The sequence below is a fragment of the Poecilia mexicana genome, unplaced genomic scaffold, assembly GCF_051168715.1.
Source record: "Poecilia mexicana isolate PSO_F unplaced genomic scaffold, ASM5116871v1 scaffold_4, whole genome shotgun sequence".
NCBI lineage: Eukaryota > Metazoa > Chordata > Actinopteri > Cyprinodontiformes > Poeciliidae > Poecilia > Poecilia mexicana.
Window position 1 is genome coordinate 26,414,698 of NW_028263373.1, and position 20,579 is coordinate 26,435,276.

The window sequence follows — 20,579 nt, forward strand, 5'->3', positions numbered from 1 at the left end:
CATGACTCCATCGTACTGTTAGCAATGCTACACAAACGCTGTAAAATTTAAAAGGAAACAAAAAAAGCTGTAGAGTTAAGTGGCAATGTCTTTCTCTGACAAGAGGGTAAACATGTTTTAAGATAAAAAACGAGTTAGATATGCTTCGGATTTTGGCTCAAAAATCGAGGTTAGAGAGCAAAGCTGTCACTCAAGCGTCTTCCAGAGGCTGCCACATTGTGACGGCATCAGGAGCCCGCGGGCCCCGAAACCAAGGACCACTGAGGTGTAACCGAGTGAATCCGAACGTTAGCCTCCATTTGTCAGGAAGACAAAGGCCTGAATTTCACACCGAGGTCACAGTTGCATGGAGAAGAAAGCCGGACCCCGCCAGGTAAATAGGATGTCATTGTGCCACGACAAAGGCATAGTCTTAACCCTGTGACCTCATCAGCTTCGGGGGAACGCTCCTCTATTCACAGGCAGCCATCAGAAGAGGGAGCCTTGCTCCTTTCACAGGTATTAGTCCCCTCAGGCCAGACCGCTGCACTTACAGGACACAAGCACTGCAACCTGTGAGAACAGCAGCTTTTCACTTAACGGGTTAATGGGACACAGGGAGACATGTTGGAGGGGAGAAAATATTTTAGCTTTTAGCTTGTTGTACATCATAGATTTTGAGCCACACTTTAAAAAAAACACAAGTAATAGGAGTGGCTCCCTTTTTTTTTTTTTTTTTTTTGTTTTGTTCCTTTGCTGTTCCACATTTTGAAATGTAGCATCACTTGTTCTCTCATCACGCTAATCGGAGCGCCTTAGCAGACGGGAAGCTTTGAAAGCAGCAGCAACTCAAGCTAAAAAGCCTTTTTTTTTTTTTTTTTTTGCTTCATACAGCCTGCAGCCAAATGGCACTTGTGTTCTGACACGGCACATAAACACACACAAAGGAAGTTATTAGCGTAGATGCAAATCAAATTACTAGCAGTGTAAACTGCTATTCCTCCCTGCACTTGGGCCTGTAATTACTCCCGCTTATAGGACTTTAATGAATGCTAATGACACACCACTGCAAGGCCATCAGCTAACTCTTGTGCGAGGTTGGGTGATTTTCACTTAAGTTATGAAAGCTTTCGTTTTTGTCCTGCCGGCTCCTGTGTGCGAGACTGCAGCGTACAAAAAAAAACCCAAAAATTTTTAGCACGTAAGACTTCACCTCCATTACGTCTCAACAGCAAATTGTTTCAAAATTAAAGGCCGTAATTGCATGCAATCAAGCATATCATATATAAAGCGCATTTTTGCATTTCAAAAGGGATTACACATTCAGCTACACAAAGACTCGCTTGTGGGAATGACAACGGTTGCATGTGCCTTGGAACCAGCGTCTGTCTTTGTTTCTTATTTCTCGTTGTTTCGTTTGGCTGATTTTGAATCAGATCCTAACAACTAAACAAAATGGTGTACATGTCTACCAAAATAAGTGCTCCTATTTTTAGTGTAATTACCAGCACCACAGGGGTATAGGAGACTCCAAAATAATTCAAAAATGTCTCCAGCTTAAACTAAAAAAAGGGAATTCATCTCCAACTTAAGAAAAATTAATTGGTCACAAGTAATTGAATGAAGTTTATCAAACTAACTTTATGTACATTTGTTTACCTTGACAACTTAATAAACTTCATAAATTTGATTATTTGTGACCAATTAACATACTTTTTCAAAAGTTGGAGCTGCATTCTCTTTTTTAGTGTATAAACTCTAAAACCTCTTTGGACTAGAGACAATTTTTTCAGATCATTGAAAATTTTTTTGACTTTTTATCTTTGCGCTTTTAAAAACATGCGCACAAATCTAATAGTGCATAGAGAGTTATGCATTTAAAAAGGGAGTTACTGCAGAACATAAAGAGCTGCTGCATCAGGACAACTGGCAGAACAAATGGCCCAACCAGAAAGGTCAGGGGGAACAGAATTTTAAAACACAGAAAGCGACAAAAGGTGTTGGTGGCTCCCAGTTGCTGTGTTTAAAACCTGAAACAAGTACAAACAGAACAGGGAGGCCGTAAAAAAGGAAGTGTCCAGGTGGCCAAGGGAGATATCAAAGCCTCAGGACAGGGAACTCAAAAGCGACTTAACAACAGAAAATGCACAACAAAACAAATGGAAAACAAACAGAAGTCGACGTGTTTGAGGGAACTGTAAGAAACAAACTGCAGAAAATGGGATTTACATACAGAAAAGCCAAATTGGAATCGCTGTTTACACCAAAATGGACGGTGGAGCATTTCATAAAAGATGTACGACAAATTTCCATCCTCCTATGTCAACGACTGCTGGAGAATTTTAGGACCTGATGAACAAAGAATATTGTTTTTTTTATGCATGACGTTTTATTTAACCTTTATTTTACCAGGAAAATCCAATTGAGATTAAAAATCCTGAGTCCTGACCAAGACTGGTAGCAAAAAACACAAAGGTTACAGAACGTTAACGAGTCAATGCTGCCAGAAAACCCAGAGAAGCCATTACAACGTGTTATTGTTGTTTTTTAGTTCCTGATACCATATACTTAATATGATAACAGATACGCATATAACTTACAGTATCTATACGTCTGTTCTTCCATTATCTTTATCCCTGTCTGGGATGAGTGTAAGACATTCCCAGTTTGCTTCCTGCTCAGAAAGGAAACACAGGCTGTTTTAGTCCAGCAGACTTGGTTCCATTGGGGGGGGGAAGTTTCCAACATTTGTTCCATTTTCTTTTGGCACTGTTCACTTTCATGCTTCACTGTGTCAAACAAACCGAATCGTTTGATAAACCTGTCCCGCCCCTCGCCTGTGGTGGCGCCGCACTCAGAACCAATGAAGGAAATGACACAAAAACTTCTGAAGAAGACATTGTGCGCAGAGTCCTTCTTCATGAAATGTTATCAAAGCTGGAGTGGCGTCAGATTTTAGCGGTTGTAGGATTTGGCAAAGAGCCAGTACTAAACACAGGTTTGTTTTGGTTATATTTACCCAGAATGCCCTGCAGTATAGCATTCAAACCACCAGAGATCACTTCAACCAAACCAAGACCTGGGTTTATAGGTGGACCAGAGTTTGCATTTTGGTCTGATTACACATCAGACCTCCCAAAATGAAACAAACTTTCTAAGCAAATGAACTAAAACCTGTTGTTCCTCCAACAGGTTTTGATTCTATCCCCAGGTCTTCTGCCTGCAGGACTCAAACCACATAGTTGGTCATTTAATCCCTGGACACTTATCATGGGATGGACTCTTTGAAAGCCTTGGTAATGGTTCTTCTGATGATTCTTAATTTTCTTCACATGGGGCTGATAGCAAACAGCACTACAAAACAAAGCTTTATTAAAATAAGACAACAGTTCAAAACAGGATTCATGCTAGAGATGAACAAATAGACATAAATTATTATTTCACTGCAAAATCATATGGAAAGTCTAGCCACATCTCTAACAGTATAAAGAACTGTGTAAAAGTTTCTTTGTACTTTGCTTCCACAGAGTCAGATGTGACTTTTTGTCTCATGCAGTAAGTAGTTCTTTAGACTTTCTGTGCGTGATAAAAAACTTTTGGCAGCTTTTCTTTTCAGTCCTTGTACCTGACCATGGCCGCATAATGTGCGACGTGTTTCTCAAAAAAACAAGAAGTGGAAGAATGGGACAAAAGGAGCCGAGTCAGCAGATATAAACGGTGGGACAAAGCCATGCCTTTAAGAGAGAGGAGAAAACTTCTACAGGGAGCTAGCACCTGAAAGATGCGTCATCCTTCAGTTCACTTTCTGCCTTGTGCAAAAGTTTCAGATTTTTATCACTTTCTGCTGCTAAACCACATAAAATCACCTGAGAAAGGGGAATAATGGTGGCTTTGGAACAGACAGAAGGTTGTATCTTTAAGTGTCTTAAAGATGCAACTCTAGATTCATGGCTAAGTTGTCTGTTATGTAATAATACAACACTGACTGTTCATACTTTTGGGTTAAAGCTGCATTATGTAACTTTTTAAAAAATATGTTTGTTTTTTTTACATATTAAAACTGTCATTATGTCCTGACAGTATAATATGAGACAGATAAGATGTGAAAAAAATCTAGTTCTTCTGCTTTTTGCCAGAATACACATCTTGGTCAGAAACAACCAATCAGAGCCGCCAGGGTCTTAACGCTGTCAATCAAACTTTTGTATGCGCTTCTCACACCCTCTTCCTTGCTCTCTCTGCTACACGAAAACTAGTTTCTCACAACAGAACCTGTTGTGAATGCTCAAGTTAGCTAGCATAGCCAGTGATGACAGCCAATAAACAGTTTTCCAGGAACTGTTGTTGTGATCTGTGTTTTCTGTGAATTTATTTTGAGGTTTTTCTGTGTATTAGCCTGTTCCCCTGTGAGTCTCTGTCTTCCCTGTTGATTGTTCCCAGCTGTGTCTCATTTCTTTGATTGCCCTCCCAGTGTATTCAGTCCCACCTGTTGTCTTTGTCTCTTGTCGGATCCTTGTCGTGTGTACATCTCTGTCTTCCCCGTTGCTCCCTGTTTGTATTCTGTTCTTTTGGACAGAATACAAACTGTCCAAAAGAACAGAATAAGAACAGAAGGTGATGATGATGGGTCTGCCTGTGTCTTCCCTCACCTCACCAAACCCACCATCATGACAACTGTAAGTTGCATCTTCGCCATTATTCCATTTAGCAGCAAAGTACATGAGCTTGGTGGACAGCATTAAGCCCCTCCTCCATGGCTCTGATTGGTTGCTTCTGATGGTGAGCGGTGCATTGATTTTTTTTTTCAGATAAGGTGACAAATGAATATAAAATCATAGATTGATTATCATTGGCTAGAGGATCTGTTTTGTCCTAATTTAATATATTTTCTTATATTTTCTGGTGTGCAAACTTTTCAGTTTATATTTTGTTTACTTGCCGCTTATTTTCTTGCTTTCTACTGGAAATGTTAATACAAAACGGGAAAAACTGTCATATTGAACAAAACTAAAACACATTTTCACAGAGACAGTAAAGCATTAGACTCCAAAATTAATACTGACCATCTGAGTTTGAGAAACCTGTAGCCTATAATAGTACCGTGCTGCCGTGGCAACGGCGTACTTATCGATGTAGTATTATACATGTCTAATGAAAGAGAAGTGAAGGCAGTAAAACCGAATGCAGACAACAAAATCACTGTCCTGGAGGGAAACTTTCTAATCTTTGATGTGGTTCTTCAATCAGTCATAAAACTCATTTCAGTCCTTTCAAGTAATTAATTTCCTTGAGTTACACAATACACACAGAAAACATTTTTCCTTCTTGTTCCACCTTCATTATTATTATTATTATTTATGTTTTTTGCATCGCATGCGAGTACAATTCTTGATGTTTCATATGACACATTATTTATCATCCCAACCGAGACATCACAGGGAACACCAGGGCTGCGAAAACACCTCCTGTTCCTGCTCTCTTTAGAAGACCTGTCGCCCGTGGCGAGGGAAAGTCCAGATATGTCCTGACAGGATCCACTGGGAAGGGATACTGGAGATTGTTGGGAACATAAAAGAGATCAGCAGTGCGTCAGGAGGAGAGACTTCAACAAATAGCAGCTCAAGATCAACTGTTTCGCCAAGTTATATCATTGGTTAGCCATGGGGGAGTGGCTGAAGTACGCTGACTTAGAAAAATATAAGACTGCAAAAACAAAAAATAATACGCTCCAAAAATATTCAGAAAATGTTTATGGGAAGAGATGGAAGATGTGAGCTCAGGTCAACTGTGTCAAAATAAGACTGAAATAATAAAACATCATTGTTGAATGTAAGAAGAAGAAAAAAAGAAAACCACTGACTATCATTGGTGATACAATCAGTCAATTCTGCTAAATATAAATACCTTTACCAATATGTTTTTGACTGGTAAACAACACTGCGATAATTTGGTTCTAGATAATCCTGATCATTGGCACATCATACAAGAATGTGGCAATTAATGAAAAAAATATCTAGGGCTAATATTAGAGGGGTAATGTTATGTGAAATCAATATGTTCTTGGGTTTTACATCATAAACATGCCTGGAGTGTTACCTTGATTCTTTCATGCATGTTTGAGAAATCCTTTAATCTATATGGCAACCATTCAGCTGTGCGAAACGCCTGGATGGACCTAGCTCCACCTTCAGGGAGCTGCAATTTCCAAGTTTCAGAGCTTCCACCTCACAGAGCCCCTCTACTCCCCCACTCAGCTCCTGCAGACTAACCAGCAGCAATTAGCAAACACCTGGTGGACCTGCACATCTGCTGAGCTCATTATATGAGCAGCTTCTCAGTGCAACACTGGTAAAAACATTGCTAAAGGGTAAATAGAGAAGCCAAGTTGTAATGACTTCCTGAAGGCGGAGTTTCATAAAGAGCAGGAGGTTTTAAAGAGACGGAGGCCCAATTTCAAGGTATGAAATTACAAAGTAAATTTTCTTTTAAGTCATATTTGATATACGTAGCCTTTTTATAACAACTGAACGTAACATACTTGGTCATACTGTAAAATGGCACTATCTGCCTGGAAAACACATAATACTGCCCCTTTAAGAGTTCTTTGAATCATAGTATTGGAATTCCAATTTAATCCTGCTAGGTTTCTAGCAACTAGAAGTTTGTTCCCAAAGACACAAAACAAAATTTAATAAAATTTTCTCAAAGCTTTCATACCAGTCACCTGTAGATTGACGACAACATTTATAAAGCAAATTGATTCTGTACCTATTTCCATGCCTGTGGAGAACTAGCAGCCTGGTACTAAAACAATCTGTCAATGAAAAAAACTCAGATCTTCAAACAAATCCAGATCAGTTGCCATGTGGGCAACAAGAACAATAATCTTTTTGAAACAAAATAGATCTGAGTCAAACACAGAACAATGTTAAAATGAAGAGTAAAACCACCTATCTAATCCTCTTTTTTCTCTGAAAAATGAATCTTTTCTCTGTCTCTGTTAAAAAAGAAACTATATTTAACGTCTAAGAAGCTTAATGCAAAACGCCTTGAATCTTATTCGGTATTTATTTATTCCGCACGTCTTTATGTGTAAGTGGCAGATTGGATTTAAATTAGCAGAAAGATGTTGACATTCTCACCTGTCGAACATTGGTGACATCACGTGTGTTTTCTGCTGATCCTCCACTCTGAAAACATTGCATGAGGTGATGACACTGGACCTGTCAAGAGCTGTGCTTTTCCAGCAGTTGCTGTTCGTCCACATTCCTTTTAACGGTAACGCCCAGACCTGCAGAATGCTTTTCCTCTGTCAGACTGCAGTATACTCTGTGTTTTTAGCTGCCACTTAGTGTGTTCATTTATTAAACTGCAGTAAACAATTGACAAAAGACACGTACAACTTTTATTCTCACTGAAAAAGTCAGACCAAACTTCTTTTGCTTTAGTTCAGTTAAAAATTATTTCTATTTGCAAAATGTCACAACGGTGAGAGAAATAAGCTGTTTATTTATTTATTGGACAAAAGTTGCAGCTTTGTGGTGTGAAATGATTCGGGTCACAATGTTATCCTTAAAGGGCCAGCATTGTGTTTTCCAGGCACATGGTGTCATTTTATAGCACAATCAAGTAACTATGAAAGCAAATATGACGTAAAAGGAATTTGACTTTGTAATTTCACACCTTGAAATTTGAGCCTCTGTCTCTTTAAAAACTTCTGCTCTTTCTGAAACTCCGCCTTCAGGAAGTGATCACAACATGGCTCCTCTATGAACCCTTTAACAATGTTTTTACCAGTGTTGCACTGAGAAGTAGCTCCTATAATGAGCTCAGCTGATGTGCAGTTTTACCAGGTGTTTGGTAATTGCAGGTGGCTAGTCTGAAGGAACTGACTGGGGGACAGCTGATCTGTGAGGTGGAAGCTTAAAGACTGCAGCTCAGAGGAGGAGCTGCATCTTGAAGGAGGAGCTAGGTCCACCCAGGCATTTTGTACAGCTGAATGATTGCCATGGGAGATTAAAGGATTTCTCAAACATGCATGAAATCATCAAGGTGTGCCTCTTCAAAATAAGAAAGACAACTTGAATTTGTTTGAATTTGAAATGGTGAAACCCAACATCGGCTGTGACTCATTCTGGTCTAATATACTAAAATAACTTAAAGGTAATGTTACAAATCTTTAAAAAAAACAAAAAAAAAAAACAACAACAACAGTGAGGGTTTATTTGGACTGTGAAAGTGTTGAGGACTTCTGAAGAGGCAGTGGCGTGGCCAGCACCAGCCTGCAGCAGGGTGCTGTACAAGCCTCTTTTGTCTCTGTGGAAAATGTCAAGGTGTAATTGATATTTCTCCCCGGGTCCTTTATCTTTGTAGCATGTTTCAGGTTCTCTGATCTGGGTTTACGCTGACCTTTACCAGTGCACTCTTTTTTTCTGGCTTTTTTCTGAGGGGGGCTCACACTGAAAATAGCTCAATAGGATTTCAATAGGGTGTCTTTCATTTGAGACAATCTTCTCTTCCTTCCCCCAGCAGCAGCCCTCTTTGGCGGCAGCCATTCAAGCTGAGACCCAACTTTTTCAGGATGTTGTTTGATCCGAGATTTACTGCGGATTCTTTGTCTGCTGCGCTTCAAAATGTATCCCTCGACAGAGGCAACATGGGCGTGTTCCTGCTGCTTTCTCTGACCACTCATCTGCATTTTACCTCACTTTAGAATTCATGCTCCTTCTGGATAATATGTCCAGTGTCATATTATCACACTGGACAACAGCCAAAGAAATTGTTTGGGGTTTTTCAACAGTTTTAGGGTCATTTTGAAGCACTAAATCCAAAAATCACATTGGCTTTGCTCCATCAGGTCAACTTTCTGAACTATGGATGCAACATGAGCAGGGTTTCCCCCAGTGTATTATAAGCCTGGCGGGCCACCAGGCTTTGCTTGTGCCCCCACCAGGCTAAACATTACTTATTTATTTAAGTCTTTTTAAAATGTTTGCATGTTTTTAAGACTTTATAGTTGGTGTTTAGATATTAATCTTCCAATTTTCCAATAACAAATAATTATCAAGTGATATTTTCAAATTTCCTGTCAACTTTAAACATTTTTTAACTAAAAAAAAAAAGACGGATTGCTGGATGAATGACTGGCCCTATCGCCTAACCGCCAGGCTTAGCAGGTTTTCAGGGGAAAACCTTGATGAGCATCATAACTCATGACTTGTTCTCACATCTGGATCAGTTTCCTGAGATTCTGGGATGAAGGAATGATGAGCAGGAGGAAAAATTCCATCAGGACAGAAAAGAGATGGAGAATTTTGCACAATGAAGATGTAATGTTCGTACTTCCCCTTATCAGTGTTTATTATTCAATTTACAGAAATCCAAGTTTGTGACATTTCATTAATACAATCTGTTAGAAAGCAATTTTTTCTCCTACAACTTTTTTTGGATGAGAAATATTAAATGATCTGATAATGTCAAAAATGTCATCAGTTTAGTCAGAAGATCGGATTCCTCTAAATTAAATTAGGATAAAAGCCTGACCTGAACGAAAAAAATGGATGTCATTTTTGGATTCAGTGGCGCAAAAATAATCCTAATTCAGTTCAAAAAGCATAGACAACTTCCAAAAAATATTATTTTTATAACACAGTGCTATCTTTGTACTTTAAGGCAGGAAGCTGCAAAATGAAACGTTACTCAGTTCATTAGTAAACACAAGCAGCAGCTTCCAGCAGCAGTGTTGCTGCTGTAGAGCCAGTTTTCCTCATCACACACGGAGCTCCAGACTCAGCAGTGGATGTATTAGCAGGACAGCTTTCACGGCTAACAAGCTTTTTTCTTTTTAAACTGTATTCGAATCTCTGTGTCTTTGCCGTTTATGTTCACTCGTTCACGGCTTTCATTCGGATTTTTGTTACACTGGTTTTAATCCCGAGTTTAACCGCCGCCGTACTCCGTGTGTTCCTCACTTATCTGTTTCAGGATTCATGGCACTCTTTCGCCGCATTCTGACAACCCCGATTTGTTCAGCTTTATTTAAAGGAGGCGACTTGTTTACTGTTGCCCCGAGCTCGGAGAAGGAAAATGTTTCACTTCCGTTACATCAGAAAGTATACTGTACTTTCAGGAAGCGTTGAGAATCAGATTCTCTAACTGTATTTACACAATGGTAAAGCAAGATACTGTGGGATATGTTGCATTCTTACACTTTTTCTGTTACATTTTTTTCCAATAAGTAGAAACAAAGCTAATTCAGCCATTCAACTTGTACGCCACGCACAGAAGCACCTGAGTCGCACCTTATTCAACAATGTGTTGAACCGAGCTCCTCTACAAGGCTGATATCTCATTCATCTGCTGCTCTGCGCTGCTTTCTGCGTTTGCTGGGATAATTAGTCGGCATAATCAACTCTGTTCGGCTTTGTGTTGATAACCGTGTCATGCGGCGCGTATCGTTTCCTTTTGCGATCGCCAAATTAACAGTGAAGGGGGCACCGCTCTTTCAGGGGCGAGGTAAATCTGTACACTAAACCGAGGTGTGTGTGTGTGTGTGTGTGTGTGTGTGTGTGTGTGTGTGTGTGTGTGTGTGTGTGTGTGTGTGTGTTTAAAACTGCACATCCTGCAAATACTGTGAAAAGCATTTTGATTCATTTCTAGCGTATTAATTTATCTTTAATATTATCTGTAATATTGTCGTCCTTAATATTGATGAAAAAGCACTGGTTCCATTGGCAGATAAAATGGCCACTGTGATTATGAAAGCTATAAACAAACATTTTGATAAGGAGCTCTTAGGGACTTAATGATCTGCCCAATAATTTTATGACAGTCTATAAAATGTCATGTTTGATGCTCTACAGTTTGCTGGGGGTTACTAGTAGCGTCCCCTGTATTTTGATATGACTTGTTGATCTTTGGGCTTGTCACACTTTTGTACTCTTTCAGTTAATTGGACATGAACAGAATTACTTTGTTTTGAACAATGTAAAATTTAATGACTAGTGTTTCAGCTGCTCTCTGCTAAGCTCAGGTGAAGTTATCAGAGTTGTATGATCTGAACAGAGGGTGTGGAACAGATCATAATGTTACATAACACTGAGAATCACCAGTTATGTGACTTTCTGTCTGTAACTGATACTGGCCGTGTTTTCATCTGTTTTTTTACAGTTGAAAAAAACAGATGAAAGCATCTGTTTTCATCTAAAATAAAAAGATGCTCTAACAGTATCTATGTAATGTTGATTGAAACTGCAAAGTTTTAAATATCATTTGTTGAATAAGTTCTGACGTAGAGAATCCTGGTCCAAACCTCCAGCACAGAGGGGAGTCTCTATTTGTTTTTATGACTGGTATAGTCCATGCTACATCTTGCTTACTATAGCCATGCTAACATCTGATGAAGTCAGGCTTTGCTCCCGACGAGATGGAAAGACGCCATTTTCTTTTTTGGAACATTTTAAAATTTTCAAAATTGAAATGACAATTGGATGGAAATGTGACAAACAATCAATAAATCCTTTCCTCTTAGCATTAGCTTTCAACAAGGAACACAGTTCCCTGTTGAAAGTAAATTGGTACAGAACTACCAATACAAGGAACCTGAGTGCAACTACAGTCAGTTTGATCCATGATCACAACAGGTAGCTAATTCTGCTGGTTTCCTGACATGCAAAACGACCTAAAAAGTCATGTAGTTGTAGCTCATTATAATCTAGGCTCCAACTGGAAATGCAGAGAGAATTGCTTTGCAGAATATTTAAAAACTCCCTGTGGAGCCCATCAGGCTCTGGTGGCTTTAAGTGCAGTGAGACTGAAGTCCTTGTGGAAGCTGCTTATAAGAAAGAGACACAAACAGAGAGCACACTGATGAAGTCAGTTTAAGTTTGTATTTTGTTGTTCAGATGTGATCCTGAATTGGGTTTGCATCTGATGTTTTTCTAAACTTCTGCAATCTGAACGATCATGTCATTTAGCTTTCACATTGTTAAGGTCTGACAGATGAGAGCTGGTCAGAGGAGGTAGAAAGTGCTGAGATCAGATGTAAACATTGGATAAAAGAAGCAGAGACTGTTGTTGGATTTACTCTTAATTTGGGTGATTACAATTGCAAAACAACTTCAAGGCATTCCAGTAAAGCTCATTGTGTCTGTATGCATTGTGTCTAGTTATTAGACACTCAGTTACTTTAAGTCTGTGCAGACACACCTGACCTGTCAGGTTTCTTTGTGTCTAATAACAAAAGAAACCTTAAGCGCTCCAGAGTAGTGACACACAGGTGGATGTAAACTATGGACTGTTTACACTGATTTTCCCAGGTTTGAGCACAAACACCTGCGATGTCAATAAACCTGGCGTCAAAGATCTACACCAGTTTTAAAATGATATTATTGATTTATTTGATTCATTTGTGTATTTATTTATATTTAGTCATATTTGAATTACCTACACATCACTCTTAGGTATACATGTACATTTTATAAATTTTATTGCTTATGCTTATATTTGTACTATTAATATTCAACACCCTGGATGGAGTAGCTTTAATAACTAATTTCAGCTTGGGGATTAATAAAGTCTATTCTATTCTATGAACTACTATCCTGATGCAAAAAACTGAAGTAGTGTTTGAAAAATGGGAGGAGCCAAAAGGAAGAATGTTGAGACTAGTTCACTCTTAGTAAAATGATACATATATATTTAAAAAATGAAATGTCAGTGTTAGGTAGGCTTAGAATACAGTTTGCATCTGTTGGCGTTTCTGCGGTGTAGCAGTTTGAGTTGCCCTACAGCAACACCTACTGTTTCAGGATCAGAGAAACCACTGAAAGAGCAGCTATGCTACCGATAACCGCAGACCTGGTACAGCAGCAGCCTTAAGAACTAGTACAAAACTCAAAACTGTGCAACAGTTGGTCAAGAATGTAACTTACACCAGTCTTGCACAACATTATGACCACGTACTACTGCGTTAGTCCCTTATTTTGTTGACCAAGCAACCCTTACTCGTGTCGGTGTAGAGTCCACTAGATCCCTGAAGTTGTGCTGCAGAATCTAGTTCTAACATTTTGAAAGCAGATCCAATGCTTTATTTAGTCTGAATTCTCCAAGTGCTTTCACTACAATCAGTCATTCACGCACTCATACACACATTCACACACACTGTAGTAAGGCTACCATTCAACCAGGTCCTCTGACCGTCACCACCAGGCAAGGCGGGTGAAGTGTCTTTGCCTAATAATACGACAAAGTGACTGTGATGGACAGAGCAAGGGTTCAAACCAGTAACCCACCAGTTACAGGATGAACCCCTACCTCCCTAGTCACTGTTGCCCCTTGCCCGGATCAACAGGGGTCAGCATGGGTAGCATCAGAACCAGCATTAACCGCTTCAACAACTTCTTGGAACTTACCAAGTGGGAGAGCCTCCCCACATCCATCACCAAGTCTTGGTCATCCATGATCCATTTGACAGTTCACCATTGTTCCTTCCTTGGACCACCTTTGATAGAGAATGACCGCTGTAGGCAGAGACCAAACCCACAAGAACTACTGGTGTGCAGATGTTCTGATCCAGTCATGTAACCATCATAGTTTGGCCCTTTGTGTCAAACTTGCTTGAATCCTTAGACTTGGAACATTATTTTCTGCTGCTAGTACATCGACTTTGAGAACATCATGTGTATTTGCTACCAAACATATTTCATCAACCAATTATCTATCTACCGATAGATAACTATCATTGGATCATGGTAGGGTGTAAAAGCTCTTTGAGAGCCATGTCTTCAAAAGTCCTGGATGGAGTTGAAACCAGAAGTTTACATACACCGAACACAAAAGACACACACACACACACACACACACCATTTTTAAATCAGACCAAATTTTTCTTGTTTGGTCTGACCAGTTGTGTTAGAATTACCAACATTACCACATATTTGAGCAATTCCATTATAATGATAGAAAAAAATGTCAAAGGTTTAAATATTAGTGTACGAACAAGCATTTTCAGAGTCTTCTCAGTGAGCTCCTATCTTGGCCTGAACATTCATACCAAAAACTCCAAGAGTTGACAGAAATTCCCATATTAGTGAGGAGATGTGGTTGACCCTGTTGCTAGGTGTAGCCCTGTCTTCTGGAGACTATGACTGCTTTATTGCCACCAACTGGTAAGGAGTGTGGACCAAATTTCATCAAAATAATAAAAGGAAACTCATATCACACAAATTACACTTTCTTAAAAATACAGTATTGGCCTGGTAACTTTTACTACCTGAGTGTTTCTGAAATCAACCAATAAGATCAAGATATTGGTTTACATGTGAAACATAATAAGACACAAAACCCCCCCAGTGATCAGTTGGTAGACATGACTAAGAAACTGTGCCAAACTGATTAACTTGTTGCTACATCAACAAGTTTGATCACACGTCATCACACGTTATTTACATTATTTTTGATTTGTTACAATTTCTCGCCATGTTCGTCATTTTACTGCATAATCTGTTCGATGATGTCGCATTTCACTGCGATTGTCTCTTTGCATAAACTTGTCTGATCTTGAGAAAAGGCCAACACAAAATGGTGACGTAAACGTCAAACAGAACAGCCTGCTGTTGGATCTGTTCTGTCCAGTTTTCAGACTAAATTTCTCCTTTCTGTCCGTCTTTCTGCTTTCAACACTCTTCAGCTCACTAAAGGTCCTCCTCCCTACACCTAACATTTTGTCACGTAGCCGCTCTTTTCAGGTCTGAGCTACTTTGAGAATTACTTTTATCTGAGGTGAAATTTCTGAAAAAATTCTTCAACTTAAAAAAATTCAGTTTTCTGAAAATGACGTCACCTGGAGCTACTTTTAGTATTAAGGTTCTTTGTGCAAAGTGTACATACAGAAATATAACCATCTCTTCCAACACTGACGGAAAGCCCAGAAGATGATGTCATGGCTTTGAAAACTTCTGATTGGACACATTTGAGTGAATTGTATTTTTAAGGATCTTTTTGGCTCTAGTAGCCTTCATTTTGACTGAAGTAAGGTTTTGCAGCCTTTTTGTTTTTGCACCATTTTATATTTTTGCAACCTATTTCAGCTATTCTGTCAATCAGACATCTGAAACTCCAAGGTTAAATTTATTTTGTTTTCTCTTGAGAATAAGAGATAAACGCAAGTCAGCCATCAAGTATCCCTCCTAGAAACAGAGATTAATTTTGAAGGTAATCATAAGTGTGAAAATCGCTGCTATCTTTCTGGTATTGCCTTGAATGCTAACGGCCGTCAGGCTCTGAAGCCCCCCCTCTGTAATAAATATTCATTTACCTTTCAGGCTCTTTGTTATTCTGACTACCTTCCATCAGCCTGATCTGTTGTGGTGCGAGAAACAACAAATGGTGGAAATAAATTAGGAAAAATAATGGTGGTAAATATATAATTATTAAAGACGAGTGAAGGGGGGCGTGGTTGGGAGGGGGGGGGGGTTATGTTTGGAACATCAAAGGCTCCTCTATCTTTGCAGCTTGTAAACAGTTCATGCCTTCAGTGAGTGGAAGAGCCCCCTTTCCTTAATGATCCCATGGAAGATTGCCACGTCGACAAGAATCCTGTAATAAATCAAATTAACAAACATTTCTGTAGGGTCTGTTCAAAGCAATAGAGAGCCTGGTGTTGTGTTTGGATTTTTTTTTCCTTCAGATAAGTGGTCCATACATCCCCTGCTCCTTTCTGATTAGTCTAATCCAGTGAGAAGTGCATGCAGGGTTTTGATTGAGTCAGCCGTCGGAGGACCCCAGGGGGAACCCGTCTGATAAGTGCCTTTACCTTTCACCTCCTGGAACCCCACTCACGTCATTTTTTTGCTGTATCCCACTCCCTCTAATCTCATTTGGCCCAGGAAGACACGCTCAGGCACAAGACGCTCCTGATTAACGTCCCATTTACCGAGGGATTCCATCGGCTCGGACTGCCCTCAACCTGGGCTGCTGGAGGCGCTGCATCAGCCAGGTAGCAGTATTAATAACTGTGTGTGCATCGGCATCCTCCCTTTCCAGAACTGTGCTCACAGAATGGTATTTGAGGTACTTCTTTACTTACCTCTACAGAAGGCCAGGAATGTTCTGTACATTAGGAGTAGAAACATAGAAAGATTTCTAGACATACCGAGGGTTAGAAAGCAGAACTCTATGATCTCTGGAGGGAAAACTTGCTGAAAACGACACCAAAAAGATGACAATAATTTCTGTCTAAGAATGACAATTTAATTCTAATGTAGAATGATGAACCTAGAGAAGAGTTGATGTCAAAATATCAGGGATGCACCATATATTGGCACTAACATCGGTATCGGTTGATAGTAATTTTTTTAGCATATCTGTATCGGTTCGATGGATACATTTGGGCCAATATCAAATGTAATGGATTATTTTTGGTTGTCAAAAATTGACAATTGAAGAAAATTGTGAAATCTAAGACAATTTTCACCAACTTGACTTCGTTTTTTGTCAAGAAAATTTCTTGTTGGTGTTTGTTTCTGGAGGCGTGAGGGAAAGGTGGTCATGTGGTTTCTGTTTGGTCATATGACAATGAAAGTGAAAAGTAAGGTAATGCAGCACAGGAACATGGCTAGCTTAACTGAAGCAGAAATGCAGTAGAGTAGTCAGTGGTGTGTATGTTTTTTTTTTTTTTTTGTTTCCAAGTTCTCAAAATGGTGGTGAAATACATGTAATATCAGTAAATATCAGTTATCAGCACCAAATTTTCATATCAGTGGATCCCTATTAAAACTGTTTGAATGGTGATTGGAGTTGACCAAACTTGTCCCCATCCTGAAACAGTAGTGTTTTCAAAAAGTTTCCCAAAGCAAAAATAAAGACAAAGATCAGAAAAGATGACCAAACTCTGAACATTTGTAGCTAAAGAGCTTCACCAATCCCCTCAGATTTAGCTTGTATATTTTTTAAAGATCTTTTATGATACTAACTCTACCTAAACTTTCCAAATCCCCAGCAGCCGCTGGCCACCGACGGGTCGAACTCAAACCGGTTCAGAATTCCCCCCATAGGTCCACAGCTGTCGCCCAACACAAGACTCCTCTTTGCAAAAATGTGATTACATTCATCTCTAAGTTCAGCACATGGCAGCAACTGCAGCCTTCACTCCGGTAGGAGTTTGTGTGTGGTGTGACGTACGGGCTGTGGCATTTTTTTTTCCACCCGGTTATTTCGGTGGAGATAATTGGAAGGGATTGTTTGGTTAAGGAACCAAGACCTGATTAAAGAAGGAGAGTCATGTGAGCTGATGCAGCAAAAGCTGTGTGGTGATTACCAATCAGACTCTGTTAATGTCACATGTGACGAGTGCAGAACCCAGAATTTGCCTGACATGTAAACACAAAATGTCAAGTCTAGTTAGGAAAAAGAGAACTTTATTGTGAAATGATGGGTAAATTAACCCTAAAGGATTCTACTTGAGAGAGATTTTTTGTTGGGGAATCAAAATTGAACATGTCTCTCATAAATGCAGCATTTTATATTTGTATTTGTATGTATATCTGTGGATCTAAAATAAAAAAGAACCCCTGCAATTTCATTGTACTATTTGATTTTTTAATATCTGTAGCCCTCCCATCATGTGACTACACACTAGTAATAAAATACTGATCATGTTGTAAAGTAAGGAGGTTCTGTTAAACTATTCTGAGAATTCATGAGCTGTTTTTCCCAAATGCTCAGGCATTTCAGTGTGTGAAGTTTGTCAAATGAAAAAAAAAGCTTGAGAAAATAGTAAAAACACCTCAATGTACACCCAGCTGCAAAAAAACAATCAATTATATTATTATTTAGAAGGCTGACAAGAGTATGATCAATGGCTAAAACTAACATTCTGTCAATGAAGCAGTCAAATCTTAAAGAAAGGACATGAAGGACATGTTGCTTAAAGATGCATGAAATAAATTAAGAACAAATGGTGTCAAATATAAAAATGTGATTAAAACTTTGATTGTTGTCTGGGAGTCCTCACTCTGAAGGCCTAAAAATAAACCCAAAGGGTTTGCAAAGACAGGAAAGGAAAATAAATGCTAAATTAAATATATTTCTTATGGGGGAGAAAAAAACCCCCATTCATCTTGCAGATATTTTTTAAGCCTTTGTGGCTCTCTCTTTTGGTGACATAGAAAAAATTAATAACCCACATGTACTTGAAATGGGTCAAAAGATGAAAAGATTGAAAGCACAGACATCAGATCAGGGATAATTATTAAACAGAAGCATCAAGAAAAATATATATATATTTCTGTTTCAGCTCCCTATTTCCAATTTTCACCAACTTGACCTGATTTTTTTTCTTGTCAGGAAAAAGATATTCTGATTTGATAAATGGTGGTATGAAATCAACTGGAAATGTGCAACCAGACATATGTCGCTAGCAGGGAGCTACATGCTAGTAGTTTTGAGCATTCATCAAATAGGAGGAGTATTTTTAGGCCAATCACCAATCAGAGCGAATCCAAGGAAAACTGGCCCGATTCCGATCTCGTGCATCGGTGCATTTTTCATCTGGACACATTTACAGTTCAACATAAGCATATTTTTGTTTTCTGGTTACTTTCTGAATATTAGTCAGCACTGTTGGTCAAACACTGGATTTATTCCCACTGAGAATACTTGGAAAAATGCACTACTGTAAAATAAATAAACAAACAAACAATTAAAAGTCAGGTGACTGTGACTCGCTGCAACTGATGGGAGCAGGAAAGTGGAGCGCAGTGTGAAGTCTGCGGATCTTGCAGCTTCATGTCTCCAAAATGAAGCATCACATCAACACCGATGCCTCCCGCGTGTCCGGTGATCTGATGATCTCCGTAGACCCCCGCGTGCACGCGCGCAATCGTCCGACAAATAGCCAAAAAAAAAAAAAAAAAAAAGAAAACAGATGATTGATTTTTTTTCTTTTTACTTGCATCAGTCCGGGGGGAAATAAAGACTTTGTCTAAATCACATTTCCGACCGATGCGGGGCTTTAAACAACCGCAGCCTCCTTCCTTCCCTCTGCTTTCTGCCCCTCAATCTGTTTTATTTTATTTCTTTATCAGCATCATTTCTTTCAAATGAGAATTCAGGGACCCCCAAAAATTCAAGCTTCCCCCCCTAACTCCCCTCTTCTCGGTGTCTTCAAACAACAGGAACTGTACGGTTCTACTTTTCCTCCCGTCAAAATGGTATCCCAGATTCAATTTTAGATAGAGCAGGATTTAGCCAGTGATGATTTTTTTTTTTTTTTTTTTTTTTTTTGGAGGGGGGAGTGGGTATTTGGGGGTGGGGTGGGGAGGGGTCTCTTAGAGACAATATTTAATATGCTGAAATGAGAATATACCCCAGTCCCTACTTTTATATATTAGGACTTATCTGGCGCGAGCCGACATTGTCTTTATTTACAAAACTTTTTTTTTTTGATAGGGATCACTGATCATTATTTCACAGCTTAAATTAAAGCACAATACTAGAAACACACACACTGCCCACCTCTTCACTATTTTATACCATCTGACTTTTAAAAAAATTGTTTCCCTGTTGTCAGTATTAGGTATGTAAGAGGATATATATATATATATATATATATATATATATATATATATATATATATATATATATATATATATATATATATATATATATATATATAATGAAAGAAGTCAAAGCGGGCTGTATTCCTCCTCCTCCTCGTTGGCTTTTATCGCTAAATGAAGCATATAAATGACCTGAAAGCGGCGGCTGTCGCGTTAAATGAAATAAAATAAAGAACAATTATCCTCTCCTTTTTCTCCCCTCTCTGATCTGACGCTGAAAAGGAGTCCTGGAGAGATAAGGCGGATTGAATTCTCTCTGTTGTGCGGCAATAAAAAACGTCAAAGAGGAGGGGGCGGTGGGGGGTTTAGAGTGAGGGGGGGCAGGTTAAACGCACCCCCCTCCCCCACCGCTATAATTTAAAATAATAATTTCCCTCCCCATTATATTCCTCTCAGTGACCGTTTTTTTTTTTTTTTTTTTTTTTTTTTGTACCGGTATTTAGTTTGTAACCGCAGTCAATTTCCGTGACTAAGTTTTATAATTACAGGTGTGGCGAACAAATCTGAAAGCTGAAACAAAAGATTTGATTTGATATGAACGAGTGTTTTTTTTTTTCTTTTCTTTTTTTTTCTTAAATATATGACCGACTGTGTGGCTCCAGCTCTGAAAGTAATTATAACAGCGTCAGTTCGGAGCTGAATTGGGATGCTTCAGGGAGCTGATGTAAAACTTGGGTTCAATAAGGTATCATCCTAATTTACAGCTACAGATAAGGAGGCTGAGTCTGTCATAAAATTAAAGAAAAAAATCACCCCACTTCCCTCCCCTACCACCATACTCCTACCTCCTCCCTCCCTCCCCAGGACTGGATTGCACCCCGGGCAGAATAGCAGAGAACGGGAGCCGATCCGCCATATGTTCTTGGCAGATAAGTAAATAATTTGAATGCACCATGTTTCTTTCTTTTAATTAATGCCACACTGCGAATGGGAGCCAAACTATATGAGCCTCCTCGACGAAGGCTGAGCTGTCATCCAAAC

General features: G+C 39.1%; 1 long non-coding RNA gene across 1 annotated transcript; it reads right to left on the bottom strand.

The window, feature by feature from the left end:
* Nucleotides 1-4,358: 4,358 nt before the first annotated feature.
* On the bottom strand, nt 4,359-7,198 carry LOC148160017 (uncharacterized). The gene is made up of 2 exons (XR_015762774.1): nt 7,122-7,198; nt 4,359-5,529 (listed from the first exon to the last, which is right to left on the bottom strand). It is a non-coding gene; the product is annotated as an uncharacterized LOC148160017 (long non-coding RNA).
* Nucleotides 7,199-20,579: the final 13,381 nt, after the last annotated feature.